General features: G+C 45.4%; 1 long non-coding RNA gene across 2 annotated transcripts in view; it reads left to right on the top strand.

Moving 5' to 3' along the window:
* The window catches only part of LOC138565929 (uncharacterized), a 263,794-nt gene that overhangs the window by 164,116 nt on the left and 80,755 nt on the right, over positions 1-18,923 (top strand). Inside the window, exon 1 of one of the 2 annotated variants that reach the window (XR_011301713.1) lies at positions 15,350-15,559. The exons of the other annotated variant lie outside the window; for it this stretch is intronic. This is a non-coding gene — a long non-coding RNA (uncharacterized lncRNA). Of the gene's footprint in view, positions 1-15,349; positions 15,560-18,923 lie in introns of those variants that run through there. 2 annotated transcript variants of the gene reach the window in all.

Here is an 18,923-nt window from a genome sequence, read left to right as displayed (position 1 = left end):
TTTTGACTGAGTCTTGACTTGTGGACTTTCTGCCACCGGTTTTCCAGTGTAAGTATACTTAGGAACTTCTGACTGTTTGCCCAGGTGACAGTGTCATGGTTCATTCCGTACTTTAGTGAATATCATCGTCAGGTGTAAGTTACACCAAACGTATGCCAAGTGTTACTTACACCTGATCATAGCCTCCTTAATTAATCTGCCCCATGTCTTCACCATGAGTCTCTCTTCTTGCTCTCACTGCTGCTTTTCTGCCGTCTATTATCTGTATAATTACAATGCCCATTATCGTGCCACGCTCCAGTTCTGCTAGTACCAGTGCATTGTATACATTTTCAGGAAAGCGGGCATTCTATTTAAAAAGTCTGTATCATTGGAGTGGAAGCGTACATCCATTTTCACTCAAAGAGTGATCTACCTAACCATCAATTAGAGCAGGTGAAAGAGATTGTGCTGACTTGCTAGTTGTTGAATGTGCATTTTAGCACTTCCTTTCTTCCCCCTATCATGAATATCAGACAAACTATAAATGCCAAAGGAGTAATCTTTTGTGATGCTGTAATAAGCCGGTGAGCACAGGGCCCAACCCAAAGCCCTAGAGCACTGTGTGTACTTTAGGAGGAAAAAGGAGGCCGGTTATTTGAGAGCCTGCCAAGTCCTAAGGCAGGTTGTGCATAATCACAGGACCTGGCTGTTCCTGCTCTCAAATTGGTTCCCGTCATACCAGGGCCCTCGTGTGTTGCTATGGGGACGATTATAGCCAGAAGCAGATTCAACTAACCAGTGGTGAGACTGTGTCACTGGCTGGTGCCTTTGAAAGGCAGTCACATGGTTTTGGGCTTCCTCGCTACACTCAGTCAATCAAGCTAATTCAGGAAGATATGTATGCCCCTCCAACATATTCACTATGCACAGGAGACCACTGACTCAGGTTCTCATAAACAAAGGCACTTCAATATGTGGATCGAGTACCACCTGGCCTTCCACGTTATAGTCACTTATTCTAGCGCTCCAAAAGTTCTTTTACAGTTCCACTGAAATGTTCACAGTTCAACAAAAAAGTCCACATAGATCTCCCTCAGCCGGGCTCTGACCTTTCAATCACAGCACTTGCAAGGGTTCCCTTCCCCTGCTTAATTCACATTTGTTAGGGGTATACTTCCCCTAATTTATCACACTTTCAGTCTCGCACACTCGGGCCCGGGCCTTCTTGCTGATGTCGAAGATTTTCAAATGTGCAAGTCTTTTACCATAGACCTCCACAGGATTACTTTGACTTTCTCTTCAGCTCACCTCTTATGTTATTTGCCCCAGTGTCTCTTGGTCTTGGTAGTTCAGCACCGTAAGCACAAAAGTTCAGAGAAATCTTTCTCTTCAAGCATTCATCTTTTTGCTTCCCTTTTGCTGGGATTAATCTTGACCATTGCGCATTTCAGAGTTTGTTCACTTTGCCGCTTTTTTAACAACACATTTCGCAGAGACTTTTGAGTGGGCTACTTCCTTTCGCCGGACCACTCTGCTACTCTGTATCACTGGCTTCGCAGTCTGCAGTCACTTAAAAGTTGATCACTGGTTAGCTTTCTGTCGCATCTCATCAGCACGCGCGCAGCCTTCAATTGTGAGATAAACAGTTGCACCTTCAATCTTTCCTTACAAAGACCGGCCTTTCATGTCTTTTGCTAACTCACCGTTTGTGTGCATTCCTCTCTTGTCTTTTTCAGCTTTAATTCACGTGTCAAAGTTACTACCACAGGCTTCGCCTCGCTTTCCCAACTCTGTCGTTCACCCAGGAGGGTTGCTGGTGTCCTTGAAACACAGTGCAGTCTTCTTGTCTGGGATTTGGCCTTGTGCATGTACCTTTCAAGGCTCTTTGGAGGCAACAACCTCCTGGAGGGATTTCCTGGGTTTCTCTACCCTTTGCTCTCATCCCTCGATCTGTTGTTCTGTTCCAGTAGGTTCGCCTTTGCCCCGGAAGTTCTGCTTCTTCTCGTGTTCCACCTTGCTCAGAGTATGTCTCTATGTTCCGCCTTTTATTCGTGTGAGGAGAGTAAATGGGTATCAGATGACTGTGATTAAAGTCAAGTGCCTGACTTTGCCTGACCCAATTAGTGGGACATGTCCAATGAGATATGTAAGGGTTAGACTCTTTACTCTCATTCGCCTCCTTCCTCGGCCCAGTCTTTATGCAGAAAGGGGGGGTAGTTGGGATGTCAGAGAGTCCTATAAGATAGGAAGAGATATGGGAATAGAAAAGGGGGCAATACCACGTCTCACCATCGGTTGCCTGCCCCCACTCCCCGAAGACCCCTCACCCAGGTGATCTTCTCGAACTCGTCCACCCCCTCGGTCTGAATCCAAAGGCGACCATGGCCACCTGAGAGAGAGAGAGATTTCTGGGGGAACTAGTAGGTGAGACACCATTTGGTTTCTCACATTACTCACACACACATGCACACACTCATTCAAAATCTAACAAACACACGCACACATTGCATAACATGCATTCACGCAAACAAACACTTTTAACGCTGCCTTTTTTCTTCTTGAGACTTGAAATTCTCTCTTGTCCAGCAGGGCTCATGGGCAGCAGGCTCTCCATCATGCCATCAGAATTGGAAAGTGGAACACACATGAGACATTTCACAGGTGCAAAAATCTTGGTTGCCTGGCAATGGCAATATACATGCTGTATTGAGCGGAGCAAATCGCCATAGCCTGTGAAGCATCACCAGCACAGCGGGCGTTAAGAGAAGTGCACCGAGATGGAGGAGGGCCCAAGTGATCAAGGACAGCATGTGATGAGGCAGTGCCAGTCTCATGTCACTTGTGAGTGTTGCCCGACATGCACGCGACTCTTCTCCAGCTCACTGGGTCTCTTGGGCACTGGCCTGCCATGCAATCTTTCCATTTCCCATATGCTTGTTCCCTCTGACTTCTCACCACATCTGCATACTATTGCAAGTGGTTGCTGGTGGTGCAAATTAACACTGACTACCTTGATGCACTTTTAATTAGGTTAAATATTTTTGAATATTTCAGCAAATACAAATATTTGTAGAGCTTTTTCTTGTATGGAAAATTTGTCTCATGTGCAGAGGCATGGTAAGTATTTTCACAAAACAACTGTTTATTTATACACAACTTTGCAACCCACATCCTAAGTTTACCAGAGACCCTTTAAATAAGAGACCTGGCCGAAAAATCAGGGTAAAGTGGATGCAGCAGCAGGTAATCAATACCGATGGCAGCAGGAGGGCAGTGCCATCTACAGGGCGTCATCAACGGCAGAGCAGCAGCACTGCGACTTTGCCCGCTTTAGGTGGGCATCAGATGTAGCACATTTAATGGGAGCTTTTGGTAATTTTGAGACTGTTCACAAGAACATTCCACAAAGTCCTAGTGCAGTGGGTAGTGTAGAAAGCTTTCTTCAACACCGAGTACAGGTGCAGTCAGAGGGCCCCATTCTGACGAGTACAGTGCAGGCAAAGTGTGCACAAAATACCCTGCCACTCTAATGCCTCCTGGGCAGGTCAATGTCCAAGTTGGTGGGTAAACCCCAGAGCATTGCAGAAATTCTTCTTGCCGTGTGCAGAGATTGCCGTGGATTGTTCCCGATTTACTTACAAAACGAGGTGCTCCGTGGAAGAACAATGCAGACGTGGTGGCCATCACTTTTGCAGCAGGAGCCATTTACATGCTCTTATGGCATAGAACAAACTGAATTACCCTCCTGGCTAGCGACTGAAGGAAGTATGTCCTTTAATGGGGTGCCATTTGAGTTTGGAACTTTGTCTTCAGGTCCTACGATTCTCCACTTCGCACATCAGTTGCTTTCTCAGGTTGTGCTTATAATTTTGCCTGAAAATATTTGTATTTTGTTTTTAATTTATATAGCGCTTTAATCCAAAGCGCTTTTACAAGAGGAACAAGTGAATGCAACAAGCAATACATGACAATGAATCTAAGCCAGAAAACAGTACAATGAACAATTTACATTTATGATGAGGTTAAGTACTAATAAAGGGACAGAAGGTAGGAGGAGAGGGTGGAGGTGGGTTAAGTAGTGAGAGAGGAAAGAATGGGTGCTAGGGGGGAGAGTGGAAGAGATAGGATTTTAGAGAAGTGCGAAATAAGGGGTAGGAGGTGATGGAGCGGACGGGAAGAGGAAGGCGGTTCCAGTGGAAAGGAGAGAGAAGTTGGAAGGAGCGGAAACGGGAGGGGGCGCAGGGGGAAGGTGGAGTAGAGAGAAGGAAGAGATCCGCAGAACAGAGAGAACGAGAAGGAGTATGGAAAGTGGGAAGGGAGGAGAGGTAAAGAGGGGCAAGACCATAGAGGGCTTTGAAGACTAGGCAGAGGAAGTTAAATTTGAGCTGGGAGTGAAATGGGAGCCAGCCTAGTGAGTTAAGAGAAGAGGAGATGGAGTTGTGAGGTGAGAGGAGGCAGAGAGAGCGAATGGCAGAGTTGAGGAGGGGAGTCCAACAAGAAGAGTAGAGCACTAGAAAAGTCTGGAGAAGAGGAGGGAGGAGATGAGGAGTTGGAAGGTTAGAAAAGGACACATTTTGCAGATGTTGTAGAGGTGGAAATGGCAAGATCTGGCAGTGAGGGAAATGTGATGAGAAAGAGAGAGGTGGGTGTCAATGTGCAGACTAAGGTTGCGGGCATGGAGAGAGAAGGGGAGTTGGGAAGGAGGAAAAAGAATGAAAGGAGGAGGGGAGGGAGGCGGAAGAGTGTTGGCAGGGAAGAAAAGGAGTTCAGTTTTATCTTCATTAAGAGTAAGGAAGTGAGAGGACATCCATGATTAAATAGCAGAGAGGCAAGAAGAAATTTTATGGTGGATGTCAGGAGAGAAGGAGGAGAAAGAGAGGATGAGCTGAGTATCATCAGCATAGAAATAATGTGAGACATCAAAGGAGGAGATTATAGGAGAAAGGAGGGAAGTATAGAGCGAAAAGAGAAAGGGGCCAAGGACAGAACCTTGGGGAATGATTGGGGAGGTGGAGCCACCTCAGGAGACTGAGGAGGTGCGGTTAGAGAGATAGGAGGAGAACCAGTTAAGAACTGAGTCTTTATGGCTGAATGAGGAGAGAGTGGTAAGGAGTAGAGGATGGTCGACGGTGTCAAAGGCAGCGGAAAGTTCCAGTAGGACCAGAATAGAGGAAAACTTAGAGTAGCGGGCAGGGGGGAGAGAATTGAGAACAGAGGTAAGAGCAGTTTCAGTTGAGTGAAAGGGGTGGAAACCAGATTGGGTAGGGGGGAGGAGAGAATGGTTAGAGATGAAGGTATAGAGTTGAGAGTAGACAATGCGTTCTAGGCGTTTAGAAAGGAAAGGTAGTAGAACGATGGGATGATAGAAGCGATATGGGGATTAGCAGTAGGTTTTTTGAGAATGGGGATGATAGTCGCTTGCTTAAAAGGAGTGGGGAAGGTGGAAGTGGAAAGAGAGGTGTTGAAAAGGGAGGTGATATAGGGAATGAAGAGGGGGTAGATTTTGGGGATAAGGGAGGTAGATATGGGGTTAGAGGGAGAGACAGTGGGTGGGTTTTAGAAAGGAGGAGGGTCACTTCAGATTGAGTGATAGGGGTGAATGAAAGTGCCACAGTTCAATGTTTGTCACATCGGCCCCTTTCTGAAATTGCCCAGGCAATTACGCCTTCAGTACCAGGATTGAGTGTGTCAGAGGTCAATTCTTTTCTCGAATTGCGCCATTAATGTTCCTCCAGGTTCTAGTGCTGCTCACATCTTTTGCCTTTCTACATTGCACTAGAAGCTCAGTTGTTCTAGAAATCAGCACTTCTTAGTTCAGTAACAGTTTCAAATAGAACTAGGAACTTTGCCTCTAAGTTCCAAGAGTTGGGGACTCTCACATCCGTTGCTTTCTTAAATTGTTAGACAAACTCATTAGTTTAATTGTTTTCTGGAATGACAGCAGGAACTTTGCCTCCAATTATCAGCACTTGGAACTCCTCGGCTCCGTGAAGATCTCTACTGGTGCTAGAAAATGTACCCCCAAGTTCTGGGAGTTAGTGCTTCTCAGCTGAGTCTCTTTCTCTGGGTGCTCGGTGGACTCCTACTACTGGAGTTACTTTCCTTCTGTTTTACTACACCTGGGTTTGCCTCAGATGCCTCCTCTCCATGGACTTCTTCTTGGTGGTGTCCACAAACCCTTCTGCACTCTTGGGGCTGCTCATTTCTCTCCTCTTCCCATCTGGTTTCTGGCAAACACCTCCCAAACAATAGAATTGCTGGTGGATCTGGATTGGCCAAGCTTCTGGAGTTTCTCTGTTTCTTCCTCTCATTCTCGGAACCTCTTTTCCTATTCTACCACCATCTGGGTCTCGTGGTCATCTCTTCGTTCCTTCTGGCCAGAGACCCTGTGTCCATCATCATTCACTCCTCTGCTTTTTCCTTTGCCGTCTTGTACTCTCCACGGCTTCCCCATTTCTCAGGTGTTGCAACTCCATATGGAATCTCTCTTGCTTCGCAGTTGCTTTTCTGTTTTGGTTTCTTTGTCTGGTGTCACCCAATGAAAGAGAAAACAGATTCCTGCATCTATATATTCTGTTATCTTGTGGCAGTCACTTCTCTGCATATGTGTGTTCAAATCTGATGTGTGTCTTTACTTATTCTGTTTCACTTTGTCACATTTACCTCTTCATACATTTACTTCTTCTGTCTTTCACTTCTTCTAATATTCACCTCGTCATTACGGGGGGGAGGGATTCTCAGTAGCCTCCCCCTTCATTTCTCACCCATATTTCTCCCTTACTCTCCTTCTGATCCCAAAGCAAACCTTACAGCTAACCATAGCATGTGCATTGCTCCCTTGACAATGTGAAGATGAAGACAAAGTAAAGGTAAGACGAAATAATGTCTGATGAATTGAATATAGAAGAAGTAAGTGTACACAAAGTTTTTTAGGGAAAGTAAAGGGGGGATAACATTCCAATCAGGATCCATGCATGGTGTGGGAGGATAACATACAACTTCATAGGCCTGTCACTGTGAATGTGTGGTCTGTTTTGGGTGTAAACAACATGCTGGTACAGTTGCATGAGGGGGTGTCATTCTCCTGACATTGGATGGGGGGTCTGAAGGAACAAGGAGCACTGTAAATTGATGATTGTTCATTGATTACAACTCTGTGCAACGTACATTTTTGCATTCGTGTAACCAAACGAGTTGTACACTTTACAACTTGTGAAACCTTGTTAATTATGTGCTTGATAGATGTGACGACAGAGAAACTAACAGGAGGTATAACATGGATGGACTGCAGGTTCAGTCGAAAGGGGTAGTTTGCGATCTTCCTGTCTCTCGTGGCGGAGATGTGTTATGATGCTCGCGTCTCACCCAAACGACATTGGTATCTCATATGCTTTTATGTCCTCTTTGCTGGGTATCCTTCTTCTCCATCTCCTACACATATGCCTTTGAAGGTACGCCTGGTATTGCTCTCCTACATAATGGTTTAATAAGCCTTACATTTGGCCAAGTACCAAAATGAAGGATGCAGTTGACTCCATCAACATCTGTGGCTGTGGGATGCCACTTTGCCCTTACCATACTCTTCTGGACAGGTAATTCCATGTATTTGGTGTCAGTATTTTCCGTAGGGAATTTAACCACTATCCAGTCATTATAATATTGAAATGGTAGTGGGCTATTGTAAATAAAGGACAGACGGTCTTAACCACTGTTACAACACCTACTGCCGCCCCCCCCCACATTCTGCACCAATCCGTTGTGTCTCCCTAAGCAATCATTCCACCTTGACAGCTCACTCCAAGTTTCCTGGCACCTATTCCAATTGTTTTCATTAGTTTGTCTACCTATTTTGGGGATTTTGCCATATTGTAACAGATATTAACATCTACTAGCCTTGTTACACTCTTAAGCTTTGCATCGAGCCCACAACTCGGCTGTGGAATGATATCACCTGTAACAGCCCTTCCACCTGTTCTGTAATGCCACACTAACACCCTGAGAAGGGGGTGCCCACCAATCAGGGAGGTTGGAACGCTGGCAGAATCCTCTGGTGTAAGCCTGTGACTGAAATCCCACACGCTGTGCACCCCTCGCCATGGCCTACCTTTATCCCACCCACCTCCCCCACACCACCTTTAGCACCCATGAGTAACTACAAGCTGGTGCTAAAGTCGAAGTTAACATAAAAAAAAGGAAAAACGTACCATTATTATTCTTTTCTACAATGCCACAATCGGGAACAGGAGTTGGTCATCGGTGTTGATTCAATCAACACTGAAGATAGACTCCTGTTCCTGACGTGACATCTCAGGATGGAATAAAGGTACTTTTTTATAATTTAAGAGCGCCTTTAGCACTGGCGTATAGTTACTCGCAGGTGATAATGGTGGTTTGGGGGAGGTGGGTGGGAGCAAGGTACGACAGGCCTCGGATATATCGCCTCATAATAACATTTAAATGTTGGCAGGGCATAGTAAACAATGGGTCAGCAGACAACCTGAATGTATTGCTACAGTGCCTACTGTTTCTCACCCATCATTCCGCACCAATGCTCAGTGCCTCCCATAGCCAATATTTCCCCCGGTCCGTGCTCACTCCAAGGTTACAAGCATCTTCTCCAGCTGTTTCTTTAAGCAATAATACCCTGTTGTAATGGCCATACCGATTGGTAATGGCCCACATCCAAGTTAATAGGTTTGATCATAGTGAGGGTCTTTAAAACCGGCGATGGCCGGTTAACAATCAGTACTGTCCATAGAGGTGGGCATTATTGCTATGAGCAGTCAGGGCAAATCAGGGGCCCACTTACATTTGGAAAACACAAGCCTGGTGTTGTAATGTGTTTCTGAGTGTGGGTGACATCACTGATGGTGGAATGTGGTGATGTCAGTGAGTGTGGAGTGTTGGGATGTTATGTCCTGAATATAGGTTCTATGATTTACAGTTGGAGATCTAAGCTGGCATGAAGGGAAGTGCCGGTGTCTTCCTGGCAACTAACTACAAATAGCCCTACTAATAACTTACCTGCTGGTCCGGGTGTTACTTCAGGTACCAAGTTATTTCATTGGCGACGAGGGTGGGATCCTGTCATGGAGGGGACAGTGCAGAGCCAGGAACATCACCCTCCGTTAACTTCATGTTCCACGTTGATTCTGCCAGCTAGTTTTAGCCGTAGTTGTTCCATCTGGGTGCTGGGTGTGTTTCCAGAAGGCCGGGCGGTGCTGGAAGGAGGTATCTCCATTTTGGTGTTGCGTCGGAAGTTGCACAGCTGAGGGTCCGGTGTCACAGGAGCTCTCAGACCCTGCCCTGAGCTCGCAAGGTGCGGTCTACCTGCTGCTGTAGGGCTGGATCGTGGTGGCGGCGGGTGCCTTGCGGATTTGAAGAGACCGTGGCCGGAGGTGAAACAAGTGGAGGAAGAGGCACATCAAGTTGTGCAGCTGAGGCGTTGCGGGCTAGAATAGACCTGTGACCAGAGATGGTCCTGCGGAGGAAAAGGGACACCAATTTGTGAAGTCTTGAGCAGCAGAGGACTTTTGGTTATTTCTCATTGTTTAGACTGTAAGCCGGGTGGTCCAGTCGGCAATGATGGCGTTGGAGGCAGCGTAGGTGGAGAAAGTCGCTGCCACGGTCGGGGCCCAGGGTGCCGGTAGGAAGAGCCCCTGAGACCCTGGAGGCTTCCGTTGTAACATTTTTCAGGCGTTGCGGACCCCAAAATGTTAGCCTAGTGGAGAGGCATTGGAGATGCGTGCAGCGCAGCGTCTCAGTAGACAATGATGACGTAGCAGATCTTCGAGTGGTGTTCCAGCGAGAGAGGCTGGAATGCATAGAACATTCGAAGCATGCTGTGCAGGAACTTCACTTGCCGGAAGAGAGTCGTGCAGGTCTGGGATGCGTGGCGAGGTTGGTGCCGGAAGGCAGACATGCCGATCGAGTCCCTGTTGGAGTTGCCGTGAGCAGCTGTGATTCATCTGGGACAGATCAGATTACAGGAATGGTGCGTTTGGGCAGCCTTGAAAAGTCAGGGAGCAGAGATGCGGATTTTCGTCTGGGCCTCATAAAAGGGAGAGCGTTGGGAGTGAGGAGAGCATGCGCCATTAGATTGGCGGACATACTATTATGGCTGGACACTTATTGGTGCTGCAAGATCTTGATCGGAGCCATGGAGGAGTCGTGTTTTGATTTCCGTGAGCAGCACCACATGAGGAGGACTACTCGTTGCTGCGTGGAACATTAGGAAGCAGCAGTCGTGTTAAGGCCGGTTTGTATGGTGCCTTGTGTTTATGTTGTGGCCTGTTTGCTTTTACACTGCGTGTCTGTCTCATGGGCCGGTAAGGGTGGTCATGTTTGTGTTGTGGCCCTGTGTTACTTTAAAGAGATGAAGTTTGAGATGTTTTTCATGCTAATTGAATTTTCTTGTATAATTTGTTTCTTTCTTGCAGGTGGGTTGAGTGTGGGAATTTGGACTCAAGGGTTGCAGGTCCTAATAATTTGTGTTATATTTAGATCATAAAATTATGTATTTGGCTTTGTAAAATGTGTACCCGCATTGTAACATGTGTGTGGGTTTGGACTTTGTGGTGTAGCAACATTGCATATAATTGACTTTCTACATGTGAAAGTTTGCATATAATTGACTTTCTACATGTGAACTGGAATTTTTGTCTTCCAGTGATGACTTTTGGTGATATCATCGTCAATTATTCTGGTACTGTCTTCCCCGTCTTATGTGTGGAGGTTGTGGAGGGTGTGTCAAGAATTTGGGCAATGGGCCGCGTTGAGGTGTGAGTGTAATGGGTCTGTTCCGTGAATTGTTGTGTTGCGGAATGGTGTCCCAAAGGTAGCCTAACTCGGTTTCGGGGTCCCATAGGTTAGTGATGAGGCTGTATGTGCAGTTTGGTTGGGACTAGGGGTCCAGAGTTGTAGTGTTGGTGTGCTGCGGTGATGCAGTTGGCAAGGACTTGGTGTCCTGACTGGTATTGTTGGTGTGCTGCAGTGGTGCAGTTGGCTTGGACTAGGGGTCCTGGGTTGTAGTAATGGTGTACTGCAGTGGTGCAGTTTGGCTGGACTAGGGGTCCTAGGTGTGTGTTTGGTGTACTGTCTAGGGCAGTTGGCTGGGACTTGGGTCTCGCCAGTTGTGGTGGCTTGAGGAGTGTGTTTTGGCACGGTTTAGTTGGACTGTGTTTTCTTAGGTGTTCCTGTTGTGTTAGGTGAGCTCTGTATGGGTGCTGTTGTGGACTGATGTTGGGATGGTGTGCTTGTTGCTGCTCTTGGTGAGCTGAGATCATGCCCGGGGGTGGCAGCCCTGGTGCCGTAGGGTGCAGACTAGGATGGAAGGTTGTTTGTGCATGGAAGGTTTGCCGTGTTAGGTAGTGTACTTTTGGGGCATGCTGGAGTGTGGCAGGCTCTAGGTTTCAAGTAAAAAAGAAAAAAAAAACAACAATATATGTCCCCACAGGTTGTAGACTATCGGTGATGCAGTATATGTATTACCTATGCATACCTCATTTTCTCTAACCAAGAAAAGCACAGAGCTATTTCAAAAAAGGATCACTACTAACTGGATATACTACTTCTTAATTCCAGATGATGTCCTAATCTTCTCTATCTGTACACACTAACATCTTGTATGCATATAATAATGCAATTAAACGTTTCAAAAATCATTTCCTTTGATTTTGTCACTTAACTAAATGTTAAATCGAACCAAAAGACATCAAAAGTCTTTCTCATTATTTAAAAAAGAACGTAAAACAATCTTTTATACATGAGCTTCAACAACATTTCACAGCCTATTTAACAATATTTTGTTAAAACGGGCTAAAAGCATATTACAATAAAATCAACAACATCTGAATAAATCAAACAAAACAGGACAATAATAATTGAAAACAAATGAAACAAAAACAAAGAAAACTGAAAAATTAGAAAAAACAAGAAAATGAAATGAAAAGACTTTCGATTTGAATAGAGGCACTGAGTGTCCAAGGAGTTAAATTCTTCTCCTATATCAAAGGAGATATTATAGGATTACTCGGTTAATACCCTATTTTAATTATGGAAGTCCACAAGTCTATTTTTTCAGAGTGCCAAGGGAGGAACATTTCAGTTATTATTCCTTGTAAGGTTTGAAAAGAAAAGCACGGAGCTAATTCAAAAAAGGATCAAAATAGGTGGCTAGTGTCAGTTTGATTCATATATTCACACTTGTGAATATAGCCACCTATTTTGATCCTTTTTTGAATTAGCTCTGTGCTTTTCTTGGTTAGAGAAAATGAGGTATGCATAGGTAATACATATACTGCATCAACGATAGTCTACAACCTGTGGGGACATATATTGTTGGTTCTTGTTGATCTTTCCACAGTCCCACACAGAGTAGGGGATTTACCCTTCAGTATATATATCTAGGTTTCAAGGGGCAGCTTGAAACAGGTGCCCCTTGAAACAGGTGGAGTGCGTAGTTTATTATTTTTGTTTCTCGAGTGTATTTCCAGTTCAGGTCTTACGGGAGGAGTTAGCCCTTATTCTACTTCGGTGGGTTCCTCATTGTTTGTGTTTTGTGGGGAAGGAGTGGAGTTGGAGCTGGATGTATCCTTGTTGGCTCAGTTATGGTTCTGTGTTGTCCAATATGTTTGTAGGCACAGTTAGGGTGCGTATTCTTGGGGTGCCACGTAGGTTATGCTTGTGCCATGGTTTTGTACTATTAGAGGGCAGTTTCCGTTAGTGTTGGTTTAAGTTGGGTGGCATCTTGTCATTTATTTATGGTGCTGGGGTTGTGAGTAAGCTCCAGGTGGTTAGCTTTTGTGGAGTCTGGTTCGTTGGTGCATTTGCGTGCTGGCCACACGTTCATGTAGGGGATTGTTTTGGGTGATAGTTTTCTTTGAATTCCTTCTTGTTCAAGAAATGTAAGGAGGGAGAAGTGTTGTAATGTGTTTCTGAGTGTGGGTGACATCACTGATGGTGGAATGTGGTGATGTCAGTGAGTGTGGAGTGTTGGGATGTTATGTCCTGAATAGAGGTTCTATGATTTACGGTTGGAGATCTAAGCTGGCATGAAGGGACGTGCCAGTGTCTTCCTGGCAACTAACTACAAATAATTCTACTAATAACTTACCTGCTGCTAGGGGTGTTACTTCAGGTACCAAGTTATTTCACCTGGCAAGCGTACAAACAACAAGTTGATTATGAATATAAAAGTAAAAATGTAACAGGGCCTGCATGGAAATTCAATATGGGGCTCAGATCAGAGTCTCTCTTCTAATTCCATGTCCTGTGCATTCGGGTTACCGCGAAAAGGGAGGGGGTCAGCTGATGTGTGTGCCTGCAGATAGTGGCTTGATGAGCAGATAAAGTCATGTGGAGGAACAGGGCGAGGGGATTTCACATGCAAGTGGGGGGAGCAGAGAAAGAGAGAGGGGCAGAGGATGGCCGAAAAATGGCACCCTAGAGAAAGATTTGTGGGGCAGCATCTTGCAACGTGGGCTTTCACCTGCAAATAAAAACTGCCTTCCTGAGAAGCTGATTGGCTGGCATGGACTTGCGTGTAAATGTTAGGTGAACTTAGGTAGAGGGGACTTATGTGAGCCAATCGTTCCAATACCGCGCACCATTTTTAATCACAAGCTTCCTTGTGTAGGGTGTCCTGACCCACGTTTAAGCTACCCTGCTACAACATTTGGTGCTGTGGGCTTAGGAAATTCAAGATGGCGGAAAACCCACATGTGCGCCGAAATCCAGGAAAGCTGCGCAGTTTGTGCGCCCACCAAAATGGTTGCCTCACTTGCCACCCACCAGTGCGAGAATGAAAGGCCGGGTTGCCATGAGGGAAATGGGTTGCCAAAGGAAAAACAGTAGCGCCGGTTAGCTTCAAAGCGCTTTAAAACCACCATTGGACTACCCGCACAGTAGTCTGAAACCATTGGGAAGGGCAATGCTGATTGCCAAATGCAACCTAGAAGTGTGGGGAATTCATTTCTTAAATCCCAAAAATGAGTGCAGTACCAGTACTCACCACTATCCAAAAGCCGGCGTTTTAAAACCACTCTGTGTGTTTCTGAAGGCAAGTCAAAATGCCTATTTCTAACAGTGCAACATGTGCAAAATATTTACTGAACACCAGCAGACATTGGCAGAATGGAGTTTTGTGTGCCTACAGAATCTGGGAAATGAAGATCATAAGACAAGGTTTATAACAAGACTGGCTGAGCTGTGGATTGCAGCAGTTTAAGTTGCACTGGATTTAAAGACACTAAAATCGAAAATGTTAAATTAAATGAGTGACCTATGTTTGGTGTCACATGCCTTTGTAACTGTTGAAATGTCATAGTTTTGCACTTAGAATCAGCATTCTAGCTGCATGTGTAAAATTACAAGTTATTTTAAAAGCAACAAAAAGTTAGCTGAAGGTCCGGCTTAAGGAACTGAATTCTGCCTGGCAACTACCCCCAGCAGCAGTGAAACTTGAGTCACCACTGTGTTCCCAGGCCAATCTGCCCTTTTGCTGCTCACACAAAGGATATGCCATCTATCTGATAATTGAATTATCTGTGCTCTGCAGAGAGTGAACAAAGCCCTCTCCACTCAGGCAAGGGTTTTTATTACAGACGTCGTAAAAAGTGGCTTCCTCCTGGAGAAGCTGGGAGGAGCACTGCCTGTGAGAGCAAGCTGGCTTGGCAGAACTGGAAAGAACCAGAAATTCAACCTTGTGCTGAGGGTAAACCACACCCCTTTGGAGCCAGAACATAACTTTAAAAAGATGAATAACTCATAGAGCGGACATGTGAAAATTTTTATAAATGATACCATAATTCTTGTGATTTTTCTGCCCACAGTTTAAGACGTGGTAGGAACCGGTGGTATGTTCAGGGGGGTTTTAGCGGAAAAGTGGATATTACTCTAAATGTGTGCATGTTAAAAATCTGAAACTTCATCAGTTAATGTCCCTACCCCCTGCACACATGTATGTAAAGTTGGGTCCATGTCAGAAATTGCAAAATCAGTTAAAAAGTGAAATATGTGCCAGTTCTGAATGCAAGCTCCCAGGAAGAGCAGAGTTTGAACAGGGGATACATCCTGTAATGCATGATGGGTGCATATGATTTTAAAACAATATGTACCTCTGCAAATATGTATTTGTTTCAAATCTAGATTTGTGTGTAAGTTGACAGGAGGAGTGGACTTTCTGCAGGCTGTAAAATGACATCAATCTGACTCACAGTTCAGTTTGGCAATCAAGCGGAGGAATGGAAGCCTGACCAATGACGAATGAGAGGGGCAAGTCTAGTGATGCAACATACACACCCATTCTCAAGAAACAGATAAAAGCAGAGAGTCAGGACACATAGATACATTCAATTTCATCTGCCGCTGGAAGCCCTGCCGGAAAAATCCATACTTACCTCCATCAAACTCCAGAAAGCCAAACTAGAGACTTCAATCTATCCAGAGCAGAGGCCAGACCAGAGAGAAAGCAGTGCTGTGCCTAGCAGAGACCAGACCAGACGCTGTGAGCAGAATCCGGAAAGACCTGACCAGACTGAAGATCGTGACCAAGTCGCTTTCCTGTTCAAAATCTCTTGTGAGTACTTAGCAAAACTCAGAACACATCTCTTAGTTTAAATTCATCTAATTCAATCTATTTAACCTAAGTAGAACTGCCTCCTATCTGTCACCTGTCATTTCTAGTAAAATTTGTCATTTTGAAAAAGTGTGCGTTTAAAATTTACAAAACCAAAAACGACCTTTACTAAATTGCTCATATCTCCGCAACCGTTTGGGCTAGAGACTTGCAATAACTTTCATTTGGAACCTGAGATCCTAGGCTTTCCTAGGACCCCAAAACGGTAGAGATAGTCCTTGCGGTTCCTTTGTAATAGCGCTCGGCGCATCCGCGAATTTTGCCGCGATTTGCAATTTCTTCACATGTAAAAAAACTGCTGCTGCCTGATTTCATTTGCCAGAAATTCGTTTAACCTGCTAACTATCCCTGCATCATTGCTAGTGTGAGCCTGGACTAATATTAACTAGATACCACTCATCCTGAACCTCTAAAAGGGAATTAAGAGCGTTTCCAGCATATTTCTCATTCATTGCTAGCACCTATCAAAGCATTTGCCTGTGTTTTCAAACTTCTGTTTAAGCTTGCTGGATTGAACTGAATTACAGTTGATTGCATTTCTGAGAACTGTGTGTTTTCCTTCCATTTCCTTGCCTTGCATCAAGGGGGGGAGGGGAGTAGCCAGAGAAAAGTGATTACATTGTTTGGTTGAAATCATATTGCGTATTTTCTGTACTGCATTCATTGAATATTGCATCCACCTGAGCCTACATAAAGCATCCTCTACCACATTATACTTTTGTTCCTATTTACCAGTGTGCTACCTTATCCATTTCATGTCAACTCATTAGTGATTAAAGAAGTGTGCTAGTGCCAGATTCTCCGTTGTTAATATTTACCATATCAGATTAAGTGTGATATTCAATTATTAATTTATTAAAAAGTGTGATATATATTTTAATTTATCAAATAAACCTTTTAAACTTGCAAAACAGAATTACTTCTTGGCTCAGTGGGGTCAGGGGGATTCCAAGAGAGGGGTGTTATACAAGGGTAGTCATCCAGAACGCATGAACTGGACCTAAAGATATATCAATAAGGGTTTTCATTCAGTATTCTAGACTAGGCGTTAACTTGGCTGTAGTGCTGAATTGAATCCTCTTACACTTGTTCTCAAGGTGCTTGGGTTTAGCCACTGCACATGGGTTTCTCAATCTTTTCCCAAGGCCTGAGGCCAGTAAACCCAGTGGAGTGATGTGAAAAGCATCACCGCCACACACGATGCCAAAACTGAACAAAAGCAGGTTTAGCAAGCTTGGACTCGGCTCCTTCCAGCTGGCACTGCTGGCACAGGCCTCACTTTGGGGCTTGTCCAAAGGGGAAGTGGCTGTAACCTGAGCTCGGCCTATTAAGGTAATCGCTTCCCCTTGAACTTTTTCTGCATGTCAACAACCTGTCATCTGATGGGTGGGTGCCACCTTCGGTCACCAAAGCAGAGTTCCTGCCGCAGGTCTGACATCTTCCACCAAGGAGATGGCAGACGATTCCTATCACAAAGGAAATAACTTTACAAGGCTGGTTTGGCGCATTATGATGGCACGCAATCAACTGCTCCAACATGGAGGCATTTGAATGAATATGGGATCATTTCAACTTCTGCAAAAGTGCGACCTTGGAGTGGAGCAACATACAAGATCGCACGTTACAAAAATCATGTCATTCCTTACTTGTAACTGAGCAGCCCTTTTTTACGAATACCTTGCGCCAGGTAAGCTCTAGTAATCCGGCATTGATGCCGAGCATGGGCCCTGCGTGATGCCCGCTATGAGTTTGCACTGCTCCCGTGGTCTGGCCTGGACATGGCCTTGTGTAGAGGAATCAGCAGCTCTGGACATTTTGTATTTCTCGCTCATTTCAACATTGCTAACTTGAGATTATTTTAAAAGAGGCGTAGCAGTGTACAGAACTCGACCTCTCTGCAACACTGGTCAACTTTTGGGGAGGCCAGTAAATGGTAGCAGTTGAATCAAGAAATAATACTCTGACATCAGTCCTTAATTTTCATCAACACTCTGTAAGGGACTCTGATCTCCTGGCTGAATCTGAAACTGCACTGGTTACCTGGCTACCCTCTGATCTCGGGCCCATGTCCCCTCCCTACCAGTTGCTCACCAGCACTGCCCCCCTGGCAACCCTTGCACACAGGGACTGTTTCTGCATCCCTACAGCCCCTACTAGCACTTGACACCTGATGTCTGCACTTACCCTTGCACTTGCCACCAGCTGGCCGCAATTTATTTATTATTTATTTCCTTATTTATTTTACTGTTATCCTATGTACCGCACTGCCCCCTACCCGTTCCCCCCACACTTTTCCCCTCACCCCTCCCCTGCACTTTGCGCGATCTCAATGTCACCTGGCCTAGTAAGATCGTTGTCTCTGTGTTCCTTCTGTTTCCCCTCCCTTGCTTCGTCGCGCCTTGAAACACTTGTGTATAGGCGCATTATAAATGCCATATCATATCATCTTGGGTTCCAGAGAGCCGATCTGGATCCAAAGCTTCTGGTCAATAATTGCTGGTGTAGCCTTGGGTCCTGGTAGCCCTCAGGATTCCCAGTGCCAATACTAGATGCTGTTGCCTTCCTGCTCCCTCACCACTCGGTCTTCACTTCTTTTTCCGCTCCCCTCGTAAGTGCTCCCGCATCCTCTCATCCTCCACGCTCCACCTGGCCACGGGTTCCTGCATGAGCCACCCGTGAAGCCTCTTTGCACGCTCACTCCCTATAACCTCCTTAAACTCCCGCCCACCGCATCAACCTAATAAAAAACCTCGAACGGGCCGGCCACCCAGCACCCGTTGCATGTTGTTGACGTTCTTTTTTTAAATGCACTTCACTGCCTGTCTTCAGTTCCTGGCCCAACACCCAGATGGTAATATACGTATTGCCCAGAACAACTGACCAATGCTTCTTGTTAGGAGCTTTTTTTTTAGCTCTTCTTATGTTGGGCAATATTGCTCAATTGCATTCTGTCAACAAAGTCATTGTTAATACAGAAGAAAACAGGTTTCAACAACAACTACTTACACCTGGCCCAGAGTATGTACTCCACAAATCATAGAGGAGCTCATTTTGGAGCCCCACATAATTCGGCAGCGCGGACCCGTTACGTATAGACATACATATAGGCAGGTGCCTACCACCAAATTGAGGTCATTTGCACAACAGAGTGCAAAATGAGAGGGCAACAGGCGGGGTGCAAGCGAGCAAGCCTCCTCTTGCCCTCCACTTTTGCACTTGGCCGCATAAATGAAGTAAACGCTGCCTGCCTTGTACGCATGGCAGGCAGGTGGCGTACACAATGGATCCCTATGGAGCCTGCCTG

Source organism: Ambystoma mexicanum, chromosome 2p (assembly GCF_040938575.1).
Source record: "Ambystoma mexicanum isolate Mex_15411 chromosome 2p, UKY_AmexF1_1, whole genome shotgun sequence".
NCBI lineage: Eukaryota > Metazoa > Chordata > Amphibia > Caudata > Ambystomatidae > Ambystoma > Ambystoma mexicanum.
This window is presented reverse-complemented; position numbering and strand designations above follow the sequence as displayed.